General features: G+C 33.3%; 1 long non-coding RNA gene across 1 annotated transcript; it reads right to left on the reverse strand.

The window, feature by feature from the left end:
• Window positions 1–3449: 3449 nt before the first annotated feature.
• Window positions 3450–7627, reverse strand: LOC143084433 (uncharacterized). The gene is made up of 3 exons (XR_012981073.1): window positions 7507–7627; window positions 5668–5961; window positions 3450–3990 (listed from the first exon to the last, which is right to left on the reverse strand). It is a non-coding gene; the product is annotated as an uncharacterized LOC143084433 (long non-coding RNA).
• Between the last annotated feature and the right edge of the window lie 13099 nt (window positions 7628–20726).

Here is a 20726-nt window from a genome sequence, read left to right on the forward strand (position 1 = left end):
TATTGCCGCTGTTGTTGAGAAGTTTGTTGAGTTCTTCATCCACTTTACCAAGTACATAGCTGGTGACTTTGTCTCTAATTCCAATTATGAGTTTATCACTGGAGGTACTATCATGACTAACTTTGTCTTCTGTGTTAGGGATACTGTGGATAGTCCCACCGTTTCCCTGTTTAGTCTTATAGGCCTCTAGTGTCTCGATTCTTGTGAATAGAGTTTTTACGGTCTGTTCCAACTCTAGGTTTCTTGCTTCAGCTTTAAACAGTCTATCCAGCACTTTCGTTTTTTCTGACATGTTTTCATTAATAGCAGTCGCCTTCAGCTTCAACTGTTCATCTTTTTTCCGCAATCTCTGTTCTAGTTGTCGAAGTTCTTTCGTTTTTATTTTCTGAAATTCGGAATTTGCACTGGTTTCATTTTGATCTTGCGCAGTGGAATTGTTGTTATTTGAGCATGATGAGAGAGTACTACTTGTTGTTAGAGTTTCTTCATTCTTTTCTGTAAGTTGCTTTGAGCTTCCAACAATTTTGTTGTCTACTAAAAGAGTTTCTGCATCTATTGTTTTAGCCAAAGTTTGCTGATCTTGTGTGTCAACCGGTTGTACAATTTCACTTTGGTCTTTAAGCCCTAGACAAGCAAAGCAGGTGTGGTTGGTGGTATACATACAAGTATTGTGAAATTTCATCAGACAAACAGAACAGCATTCTACATTCTTTTGTATAGACATATCGCACGCATGACAGTTCAGTACATTTTCTTCTTGTAAAAGTGACTCAGCTTAGGTTATGTCTTGTTTATCATTCGCCTCCAATGCCTTTACAATATTATTGTTTTTAGCTTTTTTGAGAGTACAAACTGTACATACATAAGTAAAATCCTTTCTTTTCACATTTTTTACATCATCTTCAGAAAATTTTTCACAATTATAATGTACCCAGTGACCATAGATGCAAAGAACTGCTTTTGTTCTGCAGTTTCTGATACATTTGAGACATCTCTCCTCTTGATTTATATTTAGCACAACATCCATTTGAGATTTTGATGTATTTGCTAATCCTAGCCCAGAATGCAGCGTTGCAATTGCCTCTTCAAGATGCTCCACGAGCTTTCTGTTACTTTTCACTATGTTTATCTTTATACCAGATATCTTGGTGTCCGCCATTATATTGTGTATTTTTGAAATGTCACATAGTTCAAATCTATTTGCGTTTTTACCATTTATCAGCAAGGTACACTTTGTTATATAGGCGTTTATAGTAAAGCTTTTATTTGATGTATCAGTGATACTATAGGTTAATTGTACATTATTACCCACATTGTCAGCTGCAGCAGTTTTACTGAAGTCAAGTATGTCCTGTGAATTTTTATAGTAGATTTCACATGCATATAAAAAAAGTTCAAAAGTTATAGCATCAAATGTTCCAGTGATACCACCTCCGGTTTTTGAGTATGTTATTTTAGTGACTTTAGTACTTTCTAATTTTTTCTTCAAAGATTTTTCAATATTCAAAGTATAGTTGTTTTCATATTTTTGGTGCGGGCTCATATTATTGCCTTTGTTGGACGTTCTTCGCTTAGTTCTTTGGGCTAGCTCCATTTTTTTTATTTAAACCAACCAGAAATTTAGTATAAAATATGTTGTGGCAAGTAAGAGTACTGTGGAAAATCCCACCGTTCCCCCACTATGTCACAGCAGCGATATACAGATTGTCTTTAAATTCAAAGATTTCAAAGCAGGATTGTGAATTACCAACAGTCCGTTTTTATTTGCTGGTTTATCTTTTTTAACCAGACTTTTGCAAGGTTTGATGAAGGATGGATGCCGTTTTTATACAGATTGAAGTTATATTGATTTCTGGCTATGTTCAAACTATTTTTGTTGCTAGTATTGATTCTATGATGAATATCAGCTGATAAATTTGGAGTTCTAGTTCCCAATGTTTCATTTATGTATCTGATGTGATTGTTTAATGTCTTTATTTGCTTTAATAAAATGTCATCATCATTTTTGAATTTTTGAACATCAGGATGTTTTTGATACGAATTCCAAAGAGATACAGAGTATGGTGGAGTTTCCAAAAATTTCAATTTACACCCAAGATAACTCTTAAGGAGATCAGCAATTTCTTGATAATTGTTAACAATTGTTTGAATGGAATCGTCCGTTTCAGTTCTTAAGGTAATATATCTACTGTTTTTGTCATAAATAGTGAGATCGCATGTGCCAAACCATACATATAACACAATATTATCAAGATGTCCAATTTTGTATTCAAGGTTTTGTTTTAACCAAACAAGAGCTTGAGAGGAGCTACGCCCAGATTGATTCCACCATGTAATACTATTCTCAACTGTATTTCTGCAATACCTTTCCAAATATTTCCCTTTACTGTCAGTAAATACTACAAGAGTCAGTTGTTTTACCCCAGCTGGTATTACAAATGGTTTTGCAAGATACTTTAATAGCTTATGCTCCGTCATGAATAATAACTAAGATTGTCAGCATATAATCGATGAATTTTAAGAGGGTAAAATAATATTGTTGACTACACACTACTCTAAAATCTAGCTATGCAAGCAGCTATAACACACAGGTACTAATTAGTTCGTGCAAGCAAGTCTATATATATTTTGCTAAAAGCCACAGATGATTAAAATGTTGTATAATGCTAAATGAATTGTTCGAATCCTATGATTGAAATTTGTTTATGTAGGATAAAACAAATAAAATCTAAAACTGAGTCTTGTTTCTAAAAACACTTCGATAAAATTTCAAGATAGTTCTGCTCGTTTATAAGCACAGTTTAAAATACGGATTCACTAAAATGTCAACAATGCAATAGTATTGAGAAGTTTTCTTGTATTCAATGTTATATAAGCTCGAAATTTAATAGAATGATTGCAGATCGCCAAAGACCAGATTGTTTTAGCATGTTTTGGTTTTTTTTAAAAAGCCGCCATTTTTTCTCGTGCAGAAGTGTGAGGAAAAATGTACTTGGAACAGACTTTTAAAATGTAGGAATTGACGTTTTCTGAATGTAAACTAATAGTTTCTGGCTTGTTATAAATGTTTGGGAACACTTATAAACTTGAATATTCTCAATGTTATGCCTCCACCACATAAAATACAATTTTCAGTCGCACAGGTAAAATACACATCCACCACCTTTTCAAAATTGAAATTTTCTGTTGAGAGCAAAGAATAATAACTCTATCAGGGTATTGCTAAAACAGTGACCGGGTATAAAAAATACATGGTCTTTGTCAGGGTATTGCTAAAACATAAACCGGGTATAAGTAATACATGGTATTCACGTGGTGCTAATTAAGGACAGGTATTGGTGGGGTAAAATAAATTACATACTTCAAAAATCATACGCGAACCTCACATAAATATATTATTTCCCATGATCTATGAATCATGAATGTAATTAAATATGATAAAAATAATGTTAAATTTCAAACATTTTTTTTCTTCAAATTAAATGTAATGAAAAATGTCTCAATAAGTAACAAATAACATTCTAAAGCATGAAAAATTGCAATTAATTAATCACCAATTTTTCCATTTAGATATGCCGTTGTGTAGTAACTTTTGACTGAGTATGGTTTGAGCCTTTTGAACCTTTAGTTTGTGACCACAATTAATATCTGAACAGTCAGATATAATTTTTTCTAAAACCGTTTTGCATTTGCTAGTCTCTGATTCTATAGCTTTACATCTCATTATGAAAATTCTTGCTTTTGTATCATTCGTTATATTGTCAAACTTCGGGTTTCTTTCAAATAATGTAATCGACAATGAGCTTGCATTTTGAATGCAAGCTGTTAAATATCTTGGTAGAGAGAAAAACTCAGCTTCTAAAATTTCATCGATCAACTTGTCCAGCTGTTTTTCACCTGTAATAAACGCTAATGTCTTGTCGATCTTTTCCAACGATACCTTTGTTTGGTACTCATGTGTCAATGGTAAAATGCGACGAGCTGTTGATTCTGTAAAAATAAAAGATATGCACAAAATGCATTGTGTGCTTAGGATAATTCATAGATAGCAATAAAACCAGGTTCAATACACCATTTTCTACATAGAAAAATGTCAGTACCAAGTCAGGAATATGACAGTCGTTATCCATTTGTTTTTTTTTGTGCTTGAGCTTTTGATCTTGCCATGTAATGAGAACTTATTGCATATCAAGGCTTGATGAAGTCTACTAACTTTGACCAGGTCATATAGTTATCAAAGGTACCTGTACGCCAGCGACGTCATAGTGATTGACCTGACGTTGATGAGTTTGACACAAAGTTGGTTTTTTTTCTTGTTTTTTTTTGTAATTATTTAATTTTCATGAAACATGTGAAATTACATACTACAGTATTCGATGCACATTATAAAAACTAAAGCCATACTTGAAAGATTAATTAAGGCATAAGGATATAATAAAATATAACTATTACACATGATTTTGTTAATAATTTAAATAAAAGCTGCTTCCAACAAATTCCATTCCTGATCCATTTTTACTTTTTGTAAGGGGTTAAGAAACACACACAGTATTTTTTTTTCATATTTATCCAATACTTTAAATATTCTATCCCACCATGTGTTGTGGGGGTCATGTTCTTACATCTACATTTGGATATATATATTATTTTGAGTTTGACCGATTGCTTGTGAAACTATGAAAACACCGAAAAAGACGCAAATACAACCCGATAAATCGATTATCAGGTCATCAACATACTCATATTGTAAAATATCAGCTCGACACAAAATGAAGGCGTCTTGATCTCGTTTGCTGCGCTCACTCGACATAAAGCTTCATTTTGTGACTCGCAGCTGATATTTTACGATATCAACATGCAGACTACCTGATAATCGATACTCAACGTTCTTTTTGTTTGCTTGTGTCTGCTATTTTTTTAGTAAGACAACGCAATTCTGAATCGTAAATTAAGCCAAGAGTTCCAAATGGTGAAGTTGAAATCATAATTTCGTAAATTTTATGGACGCCATCAAGAATTGGTTGGCCGATATGGAATAACCGTTTCACAAATGATATCCGATATGTTCCTTGCGTCGTAACTACAATCTCCTTCCCTTTCATGAATGAGACCTACCGAATAAGACTATTTACCGGATTTGTAATCACATAAGCAACACGACGGATGACACATGTAGAGCATGGTCTGCTTACCTTCCCGGAGCACCTGAGATCACCCCTAGTTTTTGGAAGGGTTCTTGTTGTTTTTTCGTTAGTTTTCTATGTTGTGTCATGTCACTATTGTTTGTTTTTTTGTCTTTTTCATTTTTAGCCATGGCGTTAACGTTGTCAGTTTTTTTTTCGATTTATTTGTTAACAGAATATATCTATTATATTTTTTCCTGTTTATTATTTTGTTGTAAAATATGTCCATTGTTTTCTCGTTTGAATTGAATTTAAAGATTATTTGATCTAACGGAAACTTAGTGTCCTTCGTTAGGCGTCATCGTACCTGAAATTTTTGAAAAAAATGACAATTCAAACGATGCTGATAAATACAAGCTCCGGCATTACATCTGGAACACATTCCTTATAAATCATTGCTTTGAAAGAATAAATTATAAAATCTTATAACTTCTGATTTTTTTTACTAAGTACTGTACTATTTTGCAATAATATAATGTAGTACCGGACAAAATCAATCCATAGAAACCAGGTAGTGTGTGTCTTAGAAAGAGAGCAAATGTTGTTGGATCTTTATCAGGAAGTTCAATCTCACAAGCGTTCTTCTCTTTAAAGTTTCCGGTCAGCATTGTCTTGAAAACTGGCGACTCTGCCATTAGCTGGTCTCTGTTGACAAAAAGCTTTTCATTACCAACTTTGATTGTCAAATCCGGGAAATGAAACGCTGATAACGATTTTTCTTCCTCATCGTCATTTTCTGGTTTCATTCTTTTGGCACTCTCCATAATAGATTTAATAACTAGAATAAGACAAGATATATGCCAATCAAAACAGGTCAAGAAGTTGTAAATTTCAACGGTGAATCATTGCTCAGTAATCCGTTATATATACATGTATTCGATTAACAAGACGTTTATAAGAGACAACTGCATCACAAAGTAAAGCATACAAAAATGAAAAAGAGGGGCGAAGAATACTAGAGAGACATTCAAACTCAGGTGTTGCAAATAAACAGATAACGTCATGGCTATGAAATAAAAAAAGACCGATAGACAAACATAAGTACACAAAACACAACATAGAAAATCAAAGACTGAGCAACACGAATCACACCAAAACTGGTTGTTTTCTCATGTGCTCTGTGAGGATACGAAGATCTTGTTCAACAAACGGCATCCGTTGTGTTGCCCCTGTTATTACAAACACGGTAATACATTTAATGCGATAGGTCACATTCGGGAAAACGGTATGGGACTTTAGTTACGACCGAAGGAAAATATCTGTTATCATCTGTATAACGATCAAACAGCCTCGTAATGAAGATTGATATCGGATTGCAGGTAGTTCTGAAAAGAGCTTGGGTCATAGGTGGCCGAGTGGTCTAAGTAGTTTAACTACTCTACCACTAGCAAGTCAACACTGAGGTTGTTAGTTCGAATCTCACACGGGGCAGGCGCACTCGACTCCAATCTTAATTGACTAAGTATTTTGAAAAAAAAAAATACTGAATTGTTATAAGAGGTGTTTTAGATGAATAAATACCCTCTCGTTATTTCATGTGTTTCAAGCTACATGTAATACTATGTACTAAAGACAATAGCAAAATAACGACACCGACGACAATCGCTATATTTACTATAATAATTAACTATACGAAAGTTCTTATAAATACTAGAAGCACAGTCCAACATATATAAAAAATAAAAAAGAGACAGAAAAATAATGAGGCAAACAAACACAGACAAACAAAACACGGCGGACTATAGATTGAGGAACATGTTTTCCATCGAAAATGGATATAAACTCATGTTCTCCAGAAAGTCAGACCTTCAACCATTGAAACTCATCAAAATAATTAAAATGCAGCGCGAACCCCTGTCAATTAGGAATAGACATGATTGAATGTAGGTACTCTGGAATGAGGCGCAGAAAACTTATTATGCTTAATAAGTGTGGTTGCACTCACTACTTATAATATATATACTGATATCGATCGAAAATTCATGCAAGTTGTAAGTATAGATTACGACCCTTAAATATAATCGTTTCATTATCTTTATTTTTGTCATAATATTAAGTAAGTAGTACTAACCAAATTCCAGACATATCTTAAAACAGTTACTAATCGATAATAGGATGATATATACCGCATCACACACGTCACGTTGTTAATGTAAATATACAAAATGAAGGCTTGAACTCAATTTAAATACATTATAGTAGTATTGCTTCATAATGTTTATAATCAATGGTGGGTTGTGAACAGGAAATATTTCTAGAATGATGGTAATGAAATTTTCCAGCTGAGAATACTATTCATTTAACATTTGTATTATCTACTTACTTGGTCGTTGACGACAATTTATCACAACATGCACAACAAGGAAGTAAATCTATGTTTATTGACGAGTTCAATTGTAAATTCTTTCTTCTTTCAACTTACATTATTATTAAAAATAATATATATAAATACTATTCATGCACCATGCTATAAATTTCAATTATATTGTTTAAGTTTAATTCAAATAACTCATTTTTTTTTCTCAGACAGACAAATTATAAAATAACTAATATATTGCAATTCAAGGAAAATCAAAACGAAAAGGGTTCATTCTTCCTATTCCCGCTTTTCATAAATCTTGTTAAGAGATCGGTTAAGTTTAAGTTGTATGTAGGACTAGGAGAAAAAACTTGTGCAAACTAAGGATTATACGGTATAAGCATTGCTTCGTCAACTTTTAATTGACAAGTATTTTTTTCTTAGAAGGTAAACGATTATTTTTGTATCATAAAATCACAGAATTCATACACATAGTATACGTATGAATTCTGTGATTTTAATCTAAATAAATATGAATGAAATGGAAACAAACATAGTAAATTATTTCCTGTATAACACAGATTCAACCGTTGATTTAAGCAACATTATGATATAAAACAAACAAAACAAGTTAACAGCACTGAAAAAAATTACACATTGTAGCACACACATTACATTGAGACATGCACCGTATATTAATCTATCAAAGTCTATTAATCAATCTATTCAACGCGAATAAGGTTACAGACTGCATCACCAAATTGTACTGTAGTGGCTCCATGGATGTGGTCTCTATCCATAAGCTATTCGAATCTGTTGTCTATAGGTATTGTGTTACATAATCTGTAAAGCATGAAGTTGGTGTTGGTATCAATCTGATTTATGTCGGTTGGGCATTAAACTACACATCGACCTCAGCAGAAGGTACACGTGGAAGGACAGCGACACGACGTACCAGTTGATGAATGTTTTTGTAATTCTTGAATGTAACCTGAATGCTTGTTCCTTGTGCTTTTCTCAAGATGCATTGTGTGTAGTGAAAAAAAACAGTGGTTTGCGTTGATGTAAGGAAATACATTATATGCTGCATTTTAGATGATGACCTCCTCGTCCAGAAAGATAGTGACAAGTTGTAGTTAGTGACACACATCTTTCAGTAAAGTCAGGATCCTTGTGTATACTAGTTATCTCTTGGCTGGAATTAAATTGTGTACCAGTGGATACATTGAGCCGTCAATCATTGCGTTAAATGTGTCAAGTTTGAAAAATATACCAAGAGAGGAGTAAAATGTATACCTTTATCATACTAGTATATGATATCTTCTGTTGCTAGTGTCTTAGATTCTTTTGAGCACTGAAGATTAGCAAACACCAACTGTGTTGTTGTCTGTTACCAATAATAAATCACCTTGGAAGAAAGTGCCAAAATACTCTCTACGTTGATTTCATCACAGTGTTTGTGGAAAAACTGATAGGTTCTACTTGCGGTTGTTGTACATGGAAATCTTGCAAGATGGAAAAGTTTTGTTTAATATTAGCGATCATCAATGTGATGTGTTCGGGTGACACTTTTTTAGGTTTACAAATTGAATGATATTTTAAACTTATTTCTATCTATATGACTTTATCTTTATTTAAGGTTATTCTTTAAAAACATTAATTTTAATTTTAATTTTTAATTATATACTTTTATCCAATGTAATGGTGTCATCCTGGTTTGTCCACTTTTAATTACAAGCATATGTTATTAACATATGGGGTTTGTTGTTTTAACAGTTATAGTTTATTTCTGAATTATAGTTTGCAGTGTTATGTTTGTAGATTTTAAAAAGGCATATGACACGGTTAATAGAAATTATTGTTTAATGATCTTAATGATTTTGGTATAAGCAAACATTTTTTGTATGTTATTAAAGCTATCTATTCTCAAGTTGAATGTGCTATTGAATTATATGGGCATATGACTGAATGGTTTAGTGTAAATTCAGGCCTAAAACAAATCTGTGTTTTGTCGCCGATTTTGTTCAATATTTTTATAAACAGCTTAGTTACATATATTAAAGCATTAGATATTGGTATTGATATTGATGTTGAAAAAGTTGGCATTTTGTTATATGCATATGACATTGTACTGATTGCTGAGAATGAAAGCGATTTACAATAACTTTTGGATGTTTTAAATATATGGTGTAAAAATAAGTTATTTTAAAAATGTTAATCACGTGAAAACTAAAATTGTACATTTCAGAAATCCTTCTGTACAGCAAACAACAACATTGTTTTTATTTAATGATAAGCAGATATGTATTTTACAAAGCTGTCAATATCTGGGTTTACTATTAGCTAAATTTTTAAATTATGATGTAATGGCTAAAGCTGTAGCCAAGTCAGCTAACAGGGCATTAAGTTTGATTATTGTAAGAGTAAGGCCCATGGAGGTTTCCAGTACAGTACATATACTAAACTATTTGATACCCTGGTCTGGCCAGTAATAAGTTATAGTGCAGACATTTGGGGCACCAGAGATTTTTCATGTATTAATGCTGTCCAGAACAGAGCTATCAGGTCTTTTATATGTGTGGGTAAATATACCCCGAACGATGCAATTCAAGGGGATATGGGCTGGAGACCTCCAAGTGTTAAGCAGTGGACTTGTGTTTTTCGACACTGGGATAGTAATGTAACATAATGTGCACAGATATATTAAATTATAGAATATTTAAATTGTGTTACAGTAATAGGTGTTTTAGGATTATGTTTAAGTTTAAAGAATATAATTCAGATTTGTATACTGATTCAAATAATATATAAGTATATAGAAAACTGGCAAAATAGAATATTGACACAAGATGTTGGTAAAAAATTGCGGACTTATAAATTGTTAAAAGACAGTAATGGAAGTGAATTATATTTATCTAAAAAAAATATCGTATGGATATAGAAGTGCTTTTGCTAAATTTGGTTGCAGAGTAGCTCTGTTGAGAATTGAAACCAGGGCAGTATGAAAATAAAAATGTAGACGAAAGAGTGTGTTTTATGTGAAATGATAACATAGAAGACGAAAAACACACAAAAATATGTGTAATGCGTGTTGCCTGCGAGAATAATATATAATGTCTAAAAACATTAAAACTAAAAACATTAAAACGAAAAAGACCGAACAAACCTACTTGAATACAAAGAAAAGACGACCCAGACAAATAAAATCCCGTTTGTTGTTAGCTTTCATCCTCACCTGACAAATCTTTCATCAATTGTCCACAAACACTGGCGTCTTATTGAAAATGATCCTTCCTTGAAAGAGATTTTTCCATCACCTCCCGTTATGGCTTACCGCAGACCCAAAAACCTCAAAGATATTCTAGTAACATCCAAAGTATCTAAACAGGAAATATCAACAATCGGAGGTTATAAACCATGCGGAAGGGGCAATTGTAAGTGCTGCAAAGTCGCCAACATCGAAACCCAGTTCTTCAGCACAGTCACAAAGAAAAAATACAACATATTTATAACATCAAATTGCAAAACGCAAAATTGCATTTATGTTCTAACGTGTGGAACTTGCAGATTACAATATGTTGGTGAAACAGAAACACCATTTAACATCCGACTAAATAACCATCGGTCATTTTATACAAAAGAAAGGACCTGCCTAATTACAAGACACCTTTTAAGAGCTTGATATGATTTTGAAAACGTCACATTTCAAATCATTGAGAAAAATCAAAATTGGGATGCACAAGGAAGACAAAAAAGAGAGAGATTTTGGATGCACCAGTTACGAACTCTTGAACCTGATGGACTCAATGAGAGAGACGAAAAAAGATTTAAAAGCAAACCAAAACCATAATTATCTTAAAATAATACAAATTAATTTATAAAAATTCAGACAATTAATCGAACATCTATAAATGTGTTAAACTTTTATTCCAACTTCACGTAGTTGTAGCTACAAACATATTTTATGCAACATAAATCAATATGTTACACTCTCCTTCAACTCTTGTATAGATTAAGCTACAAAAATATTTTTTGTCATGCATCCGATTTCACCTTGAGTGGTGCACACGCCTGATGAAGCTAATTTGTTTAGCGAAATATTGCGTATTTCTATTTAACATCTAATAGAACTTTTTAATGTATTAATTAGTGTGTTTAAGTTATATTCTTAGACATTTATATATATATATATATATATTTTCGTATTATAACATCTTATATCAGTACCGTTGTGCAAATCTTTAGACTGATATAATTTTTTCCTTATCTGCATAGTATCGCCTATTCTAGACGATCCGGTACATAGTAAATTTGCTGGTTGGTCGTTTTTATAGACTTTTATATATATATATATATATATATAAGTACGTCTGAGTCAGTGACAACCCTACAACAGATGTATCCATCGGATCGCCATCAATGATGGTGATACATGGCTGTGTACATAATGTATATACAACTCGTGTAAACATCAAAGCCCAGGTGGTCGTGTGGTCTAGCGGGACGGCTGCAGTGCAGGCGATTTGGTGTCACGATATCACAGTAGCATGGGTTCGAATCCCGGCGAGGGAAGAACCAAAAATTTGCGAAAGCAAATTTACAGATCTAACATTGTTGGGTTGATGTTTAGACATATATATATATATATATATATATATATATATATATAAACAACTCGTCTAAACATCAACCCAACAATGTTAGATCTGTAAATTTGCTTTCGCAAATTTTTGGTTCTTCACTTTTGGTTCTTCATTTTTGGGAAGAACCAAAAATTTGCGAAAGCAAATTTACAGATCTAACATTGTTGGGTTGATGTTTAGACATATATATATATATATATATATATATATATAAACAACTCGTCTAAACATCAACCCAACAATGTTAGATCTGTAAATTTGCTTTCGCAAATTTTTGGTTCTTCACTCGCCGGGATTCGAACCCATGCTATTGTGATATCGTGACACCAAATCGCCTGCACTGCAGCCGTCCCGCTAGACCACACGACCACCTGGGCTCTCAAAAAAAGAGCTTTCGCTGGCCATGTGTTACCTTTCCACGTCAGTTTTAATCTAGCGGCGTACTACAGTACTATATACTACTATATATATATAAACGAGTCTAAATAATACATAGTATATAAGTGTCTAAGAATGTAACTTTAACACACTAATTGGTGTTATAAAATTAGTTGTTATATTTTATATATTATTCACGCAATATTTCGCTAAACAAATTAGCTTCATCGGGCGTGTGCATCTATCTAGGTGAAATCCGATGCATGCGAAAAAATATCTTTGTAGCTTGAGCTACACAAAATTTGTGTAAATTTAAAGTTTAACATATTAATTTATTGATGGTTTAAATACAACTTACCATCAGCTTTACATCTATTAGACACTCAAATTTAAAAATTAAAATAGAAGACCATGGTAAATAAAGAAGTATCAAAGTATTGGAAACATTTTATCGAGGGTCATTGTAAGCTGTACCCCTCACTAAAGTATTTAAATAGTCAATATATACCAGGAAAGACACATTTATCAGTAAACCTATCTGCTGGTAATTCCATACAAGAAGCTAAGAGAATACCCGTAAAATTAAGAACAGCAACAGGAAGTTATATACTCATGGCTGACAGAACAAGGCATTCAAAAAACAAAGGACTATTGGCATTGTGTCCTTTGTGTGAAACATCAGATGAAACCTTGGAACATTTTTTACTGCTTTGTCCTGCACTGTCGAACCAGAGAAAATCAATCTTAAGCAATATCCAACTGCTACACGAAAAGCTCAGTATTCAATTCAAACACAACGGTAGCGAAGTAGACCTTATCCAAGTGATAATTGATTCAAGCACAATTGGATTACTGGAACCCAGTTGTGACAATTCAATCCTAATGGACATAGAGTTTCAATCAAGGAGACTATGCTTTCTACTACACACAAGCAGGTCGAGAATTCTCAATGATATCGATCGAACATGAAGTTAGCTTAATAGACACCTTGAGCGTGGGTTACGCCACACTCTACGGACACAACTACGAAGCGATTCAACATTATTGCAAAATGAGCGTGGATTTCGCCACACTTGTTAACTCAACCATAGTCCATAACGCCTTCTAATGCAAATATATACGTCAACACAACAAAAGCGTGGATCTCGCCACACTTTACTGAAGAGGCTAAATATATGTCATCGTTTATCAGAGAGTAAGCGTGGATCTTGCCACACTTTACTGAAGCTTACTACAACTCAACCCAATAAAGTCCTATGAAGCAGTAAGCGTGGGTACGTGGCCCCACTACACTGTGTTATACAGATAAAAGTTAATTATCTTAAGTAAGACCAGCAAACATGCAGAAGAACGATTTCTGCTGATCATATATATGTATGTAAATAAACTGTAAATATCGAGGAAGTATTTTAAATTTTAAATTTCATGACATTGAATTAGCTCATATTTTTATGCCGATACATATGTATATACAAAACACTTTTAATGATGATAGATGTCTACCTGTGTGACTTTTATATTTTAAAAATTCAGATATATATATGTACTTAAGAACTGGTGGTGGAATACTCATTGATTGAGGTGCTCCTTTATTGGAGAAAGTTATGAAATACAAGTTACCAGATGGTCTGACTATATAAAATATATTTTTGCCGTTTATTGTACATAACAATTTTTAAATCTAAACAAATAGTTGTTTTAGTTAAAAAGAATAAAATTCATGATTTATTCCTTTGGTTTTGGGTAAAAACTGTTTTTCAACCCTCTCATTAAGTCCATCTATATATAGTATATATATATATATATACTATATAAATACAACTCGTCTAAACATCAACCCAACAATGTTAGATCTGTAAATTTGCTTTCGCAAATTTTTGGTTCTTCCCTCGCCAGGATTCGAACCCATGCTACTGTGATATCGTGACACCAAATCGCCTGCACTGCAGCCGTCCCGCTAGACCACACGACCACCTGGGCTCTACAATAATAGAGCTTTCGCTGGCCGTGTGTTACCTTTCCTCGTCAGTTTTAATCTAGCGGCGTACTACAGTACATGATGATATATAAGGCATGAAGATGTTATTGTTACAGATCAGCTAAATTATCTATAGTAAAGGATCCTACAAATTAATGTAATATACAGTCACAGAAAATAATTATATTTATAAGTACGTCTGAGTCAGTGACAACTCTACAACAGATGTATCCATCGGATCGCCATCAATGATGGTGATACATGGCTGTGTACATAATGTATATACAACTCGTCTAAACATCAACCCAACAATGTTAGATCTGTAAATTTGCTTTCGCAAATTTTTGGTTCTTCCCTCGCCAGGATTCGAACCCATGCTACTGTGATATCGTGACACCAAATCGCCTGCACTGCAGCCGTCCCGCTAGACCACACGACCACCTGGGCTCTACAATAATAGAGCTTTTGCTGGCCGTGTGTTACCTTTCCTCTTCAGTTTTAATCTAGCGGCGTACTACAGTACATGATATATAAGGCATGAAGATGTTATTGTTACAGATCAGCTAAATTATCTATAGTAAAGGATCCTACAAATTAATGTAATATACAGTCACAGAAAATAATTATATTTATAAGTACGTCTGAGTCAGTGACAACTCTACAACAGATGTATCCATCGGATCGTCATCAATGATGGTGATACATGGCTGTGTACATAATGTATATACAACTCGTCTAAACATCAACCCAACAATGTTAGATCTGTAAATTTGCTTTCGCAAATTGTTGGTTCTTCCCTCGCCAGGATTCGAACCCATGCTACTGTGATATCGTGACACCAAATCGCCTGCACTGCAGCCGTCCCACTAGACCACACGACCACCTGGGCTCTACAATAATAGAGCTTTCGCTGGCCGTGTGTTACCTTTCCTCGTCAGTTTTAATCTAGCGGCGTACTACAGTACATGATATATAAGGCATGAAGATGTTATTGTTACAGATCAGCTAAATTATCTATAGTAAAGGATCCTACAAATTAATGTAATATACAGTCACAGAAAATAATTATATTTATAAGTACGTCTGAGTCAGTGACAACTCTACAACAGATGTATCCATCGGATCGCCATCAATGATGGTGATACATGGCTGTGTACATGATGTATATACAACTCGTCTAAACATCAACCCAACAATGTTAGATCTGTAAATTTGCTTTCGCAAATTTTTGGTTCTTCCCTCGCCAGGATTCGAACCCATGCTACTGTGATATCGTGACACCAAATCGCCCGCACTGCAGCCGTCCCGCTAGACCACACGACCACCTGGGCTCTACAATAATAGAGCTTTCGCTGGCCGTGTGTTACCTTTCCTCGTCAGTTTTAATCTAGCGGCGTACTACAGTACATGATATATAAGGCATGAAGATGTTATTGTTACAGATCAGCATGATCTATAAATATATAAAATAAATAATGATATAATATATAGTGATATATACAAAAACGGTGAAGAGAAGACGTAGCGATCTACAAGAGATGAAGCTATTTAAATGAGAGTGGAGAGAACAGCATATGTGAGCTGCTCTCTGAAAGAGTCGACTGTCTGTGTATTAACATTTGTAGTTAGTAATATAATCCATTGCGTTATTGTGTACGGGGGAAAATGTTAATTGTGGCCAGTTGAGTGTATTGATAATAACATTTAGAACTGAGTATTGAGTATTGAGCATGTTTGATACACTTTTAGTATTATGATACCTCTTGCAGGAATACAGAGAAGCTCTCTTTTGGACCATCTTTATCTTCGAAATAGATTCTGAAGTGTATGATTGTGAGAGTTTATTACACTTGTCTCGATGGAAGGCCATCAGACAGTTGACTTACCGTTTGGCAACTGCGTCAAGATCAGCTTGCAGTTCGAGGCAACCACCCTGTGATTTACCTGGCATGTATATGATATTGTCATCAGCAAATAATATTAGTTTATTATGAGTAAGGTAGTCTGGGAGGTCGTTAATATAGGCCAAGAATCAGACTGGACCTAAGACAGTACATTGTGGAACCCCAGAGGTGATTGGGAGTGTGCTTGATGATCTTACATCCATAACAACTGTTTGAGTACGGTCCGAGAGAAATGCGGAGATCCAGTTTAATGTGTTTCCATTAATGGCAAAATGCTTTAGTTTGTATAGTAAGTGACTATGCGGAACTTTATCAAATGCAAAGGCATTTGCTATATGGTATGTCTGTGTATTTGTATTGTCTGTGGATTGAAGTATAGTATGTATTTTTTGTAATTTAAATAAATTATACACTGTTTTGAAATTTGATATAAAAGAAATATCCAATGAATCCTAACAAATAGAATATAAATGCAACTGTTCAGGAGACAAGCTTTACAAATGACACAATTTGAACAGTACCATGAATCCAAGGTTGCATTTTTTCTTTAAAAAAAAGTTATACAACGATACATATATAGCGCGACAACTTCAGTAACAACTTCACCCAGAAACAGTATTTATTGATTACGAGACAGAAACAAACAACGCATCACATACAGTGTTCCCAGGAGTAGCTGTGAAAGGCTGAATACCACTTTACCGAGTGAATTTGGCACAGAAATGTTGAAAACAGTCATTAGCGTGATAATCATATCGTCTTCATTTCATAGAAAAAAACTTAGAAATATTGTAGACTTGTAAATAGAATGTTTTGTGACTTTTGATATTTATATGATATGCCATTTCAAATTTTTATACATACAGTGCCCCACATTTCTTGTTTAACCATAGCGCTTTATTTATTTCCTCATGCAATGCATTTATAAACTCAATTCATATATTATATATATTATACATATTATATGTTTGAAATAAAAGAGAACTTGTATTAGAGTATATATATCATGTAACTCATTCAGAAACTAATGACTTGTTAAAACATTTTTATCAAAGAATGTCATTGTTTAGTTTTTAGTTGTACATGTATGTTGAATGGAAAGATTGAATTGTTCTACTGTATTATGTTGTCCTAAAATATCTTTCCTCGATATTGACACAGAGTGACGACTTTAGATAATCTATGACAAACGTGATAAATGCATCTTTCTAATGAACAACTTTCCATTCCTCAGCAGTAACATAGACTTTCACATCGTATGGCTTTTATGTATTTTAGTCAATTCTTTACGCTCGTGCATGTTCATACTATTCGGGATTTCACTGACAAGGGTGTCATTCTTACACAAAACAGCTCCAATAGAGGAATGATGCATATTGCTCCATCATAAGCAACGGTAATACTTCCATTGAATAGTTTTTCTACAATTGGAGTCGTATAGTGAAAAGTAATTTTGTGCATCATATATATGATACAAACCTTTTATGGAATAGTTTATATCGGGTATTCTTGCGATTAAACAGTTATAAATGGGTGAGAGCATAAAAACAAGTATTTCATGATAAATGAAAAAAAACAACCTAATACAGACCAAATTTTGGTTGTGAGAGTCGCAATTTATATCACTGGACGTTTTTAGTTTTAAGGATTTTTCGTCCTATTTCTCCACCTGGATGACCGAAGGGATGCAGATATATGCGTTTCAGTGTTTCTGTTGATCCGTTGTTTTCCTCTTATAGTTGATGTGGTTCCCTCGGTTTTAGTTTTTGACCATGATTTGTCTCAGTTAAATTGATTTATGACTATTAAACAGTGGGATACTACTGTTGCCCCCTTTTTTAATCCGGTTTCAATTGTCGAATCATGAGAAACATGACAATAAAAAGCGTAAGGTGAAGGTAACAGCCATGCACTTCATAATTAAAAAAAAGACCTCTAAAGGTATGGAGTGCCTTTGGACCCATATAACGGCATTATGATTAAGACCGTAATACTACGGTCGCCGCATGATAAAGATTTAGGTTAATACATGATTTTCATTTATTGAATTTCATTTAGAGATAAGTTTTTTATTAGCGTTGTAAGGACTTTTGTGAATTTTTTATAACTTGTGTTTTGAACAATCTTTAGGTTTTCAGTAGTCCTTCGTTGATCTGAAGATTATTTACTGCTTTGCGCATCGTGGCCTTTATATAAATTAACAAAAACACCAAAAATAATGAGATATACATTCGAAGATCGTATTTATTTAAATTGTGATTTACACTATGTACATAGGCTAATACGAACTTCAAGTTAAATGAATAGGTGGAGGAAAACTGGTGTGCGACTGTATGGATTGGCAATAAATTCCACTGAGTTATAGTATATGGAAATAATGAAACATTTATATGTATCATTTTTGCTTGAAATGTGTCTGAAAGTGGAATTATGATTTTTTTCAGGGTCTACAATCTGATGGTATGAGATTAGCAAATGGAATTGCTACGATTTGATTTACTATTTTGTAGAACATTATTAATCTTGTGCGTAGTCTTCTTGCTCGTTGTGTGGGCAGGTTTAATGAGTTCATCACGTCTTTGGGACTAGTGAAGTATGTTATTGTACCTGTTACAGACAAATCTGGTAGATTGCTTTTAGAACATATCGGTTTTAGAGGTTAGTTCAACTGTTTGTTGGTCCCATACAAAACATGAATATTCCAGTTTTGGTCTGACTAGCGCCAGATATGCATGAGTTTTGATGTTCTGATGTGATGTTTTTAATTTCTTGTTAAGTAGCCGAAATATGTGTTGCCATTAGCTATGATGTTGTACGTATACGACACGGATTGCGATAAGATATGTTATACTACTTAGTTAATGTTTTTCATTAAAATATACTGCTGAGGTTTAAATTCTAGAATTTGCAGAATGATTTCGAAATGCTTTGTGATAAAACTAAAGGAAAGGCATGCGACATTAACCGCAAATAGTTGAGTTAAACCGGGGTCAGTTGATATATACCGGAAGCAATTGGTTTTACAGGATAGTACATTTCTTCTATTGTAGAATTCCATTATTGACAGTCTGACAGATATACATAGCTCATAGAATTGAACAAGACGTAATAATATAGTCATTAACTAAATTCTTAATCATAAATTTGGGTTAAATTTTAGATTTTAAATTACCTTATTCTAGATTTAAATCAATCCATCTCCGATTTAAGATTTATTTATATCATATTGTTCAGTATTTAAAATTTGATACTCATACACAGTTTAAGTAGATTAACAAAACGATGTTTGATGGCTTTTATGGTAAAAATTTATTTCATTCGTCCCTAAAAATTTCAAATAAGATGAGGAATAGAACGAATTTGTCATAATTTGACGTTTTAGGATGTATTTTAAAAAAAAACGCATTTTAAGAATGTTTAATATATGAGCTATCTAGTAATCTTTTTAACAGCATGGTTATGGAATTCAAGATTCATATTTAGTTCACAAATCCTATAATGGCGGTGAAGAAATTTCTAGCTGCTAAGTTCTGTAATTTCAAACAAAAATGTTAATCCCTAAATTTCGAAACAGAATGTAACATAATTATAACCATAAACGTGTTCAATTTAGAATTTAGAAAAATAAATCACATTGTAATAGTGAGATAGTATGTTTAGTATTGATGCCGCGATTAATAAGGTATGTTAAACGAAACCTGCAAGGCTGGTGAATCTCTCACTGTCTGAAGTAATTTGTTTGTGTATTGTAAGGACTTCATCATGATTTGAATTACTTTTAAGGAATTTTCGTCTAATATCTCATCAATTGTAACACAGGAAGTGACTTCACAGAGTGTAGACTTGCCATAACCGACATGATAAGGTAGTCCCGGTTTTGATTAAAGTTCGTGGTTCGTTTGATCATTTGATTTTGCCATTTGGTTATGGACTTTTCGTTTTGGATTTTTCTCGGAGTTCAGTTTTTTTTTGGTTTTGACTTTTTCCTAATCTTTATTTTCTATGTAACTCTCACGAAAAAAAACCTACAATGTCTGAAGATGTCACATAAAATGTATAGAACTTTCTTCAATTCTTTGAAAAGCAAGGATAAAAGTCATTAGAGAAACTGATTCCACCACTATAACGATATGTCTCCACTCTCAACTGTTTAATTTCAAATTATTTTAATAGCTCGACAATATTAAAATTGAACAGTCTCGAGTAGAGAAATATCGTAACACACTTGTTGCAGTTGTTGAATCTTATTGATATATAATTATTTAAAAAAATGATGTTTCGGACTGTTTTGTCTGCTAAACATGTATTTTTGGAAGCTGATCATGACAACGTTTGTGTTAC

Source organism: Mytilus galloprovincialis, chromosome 7 (genome assembly GCF_965363235.1).
Source record: "Mytilus galloprovincialis chromosome 7, xbMytGall1.hap1.1, whole genome shotgun sequence".
NCBI lineage: Eukaryota > Metazoa > Mollusca > Bivalvia > Mytilida > Mytilidae > Mytilus > Mytilus galloprovincialis.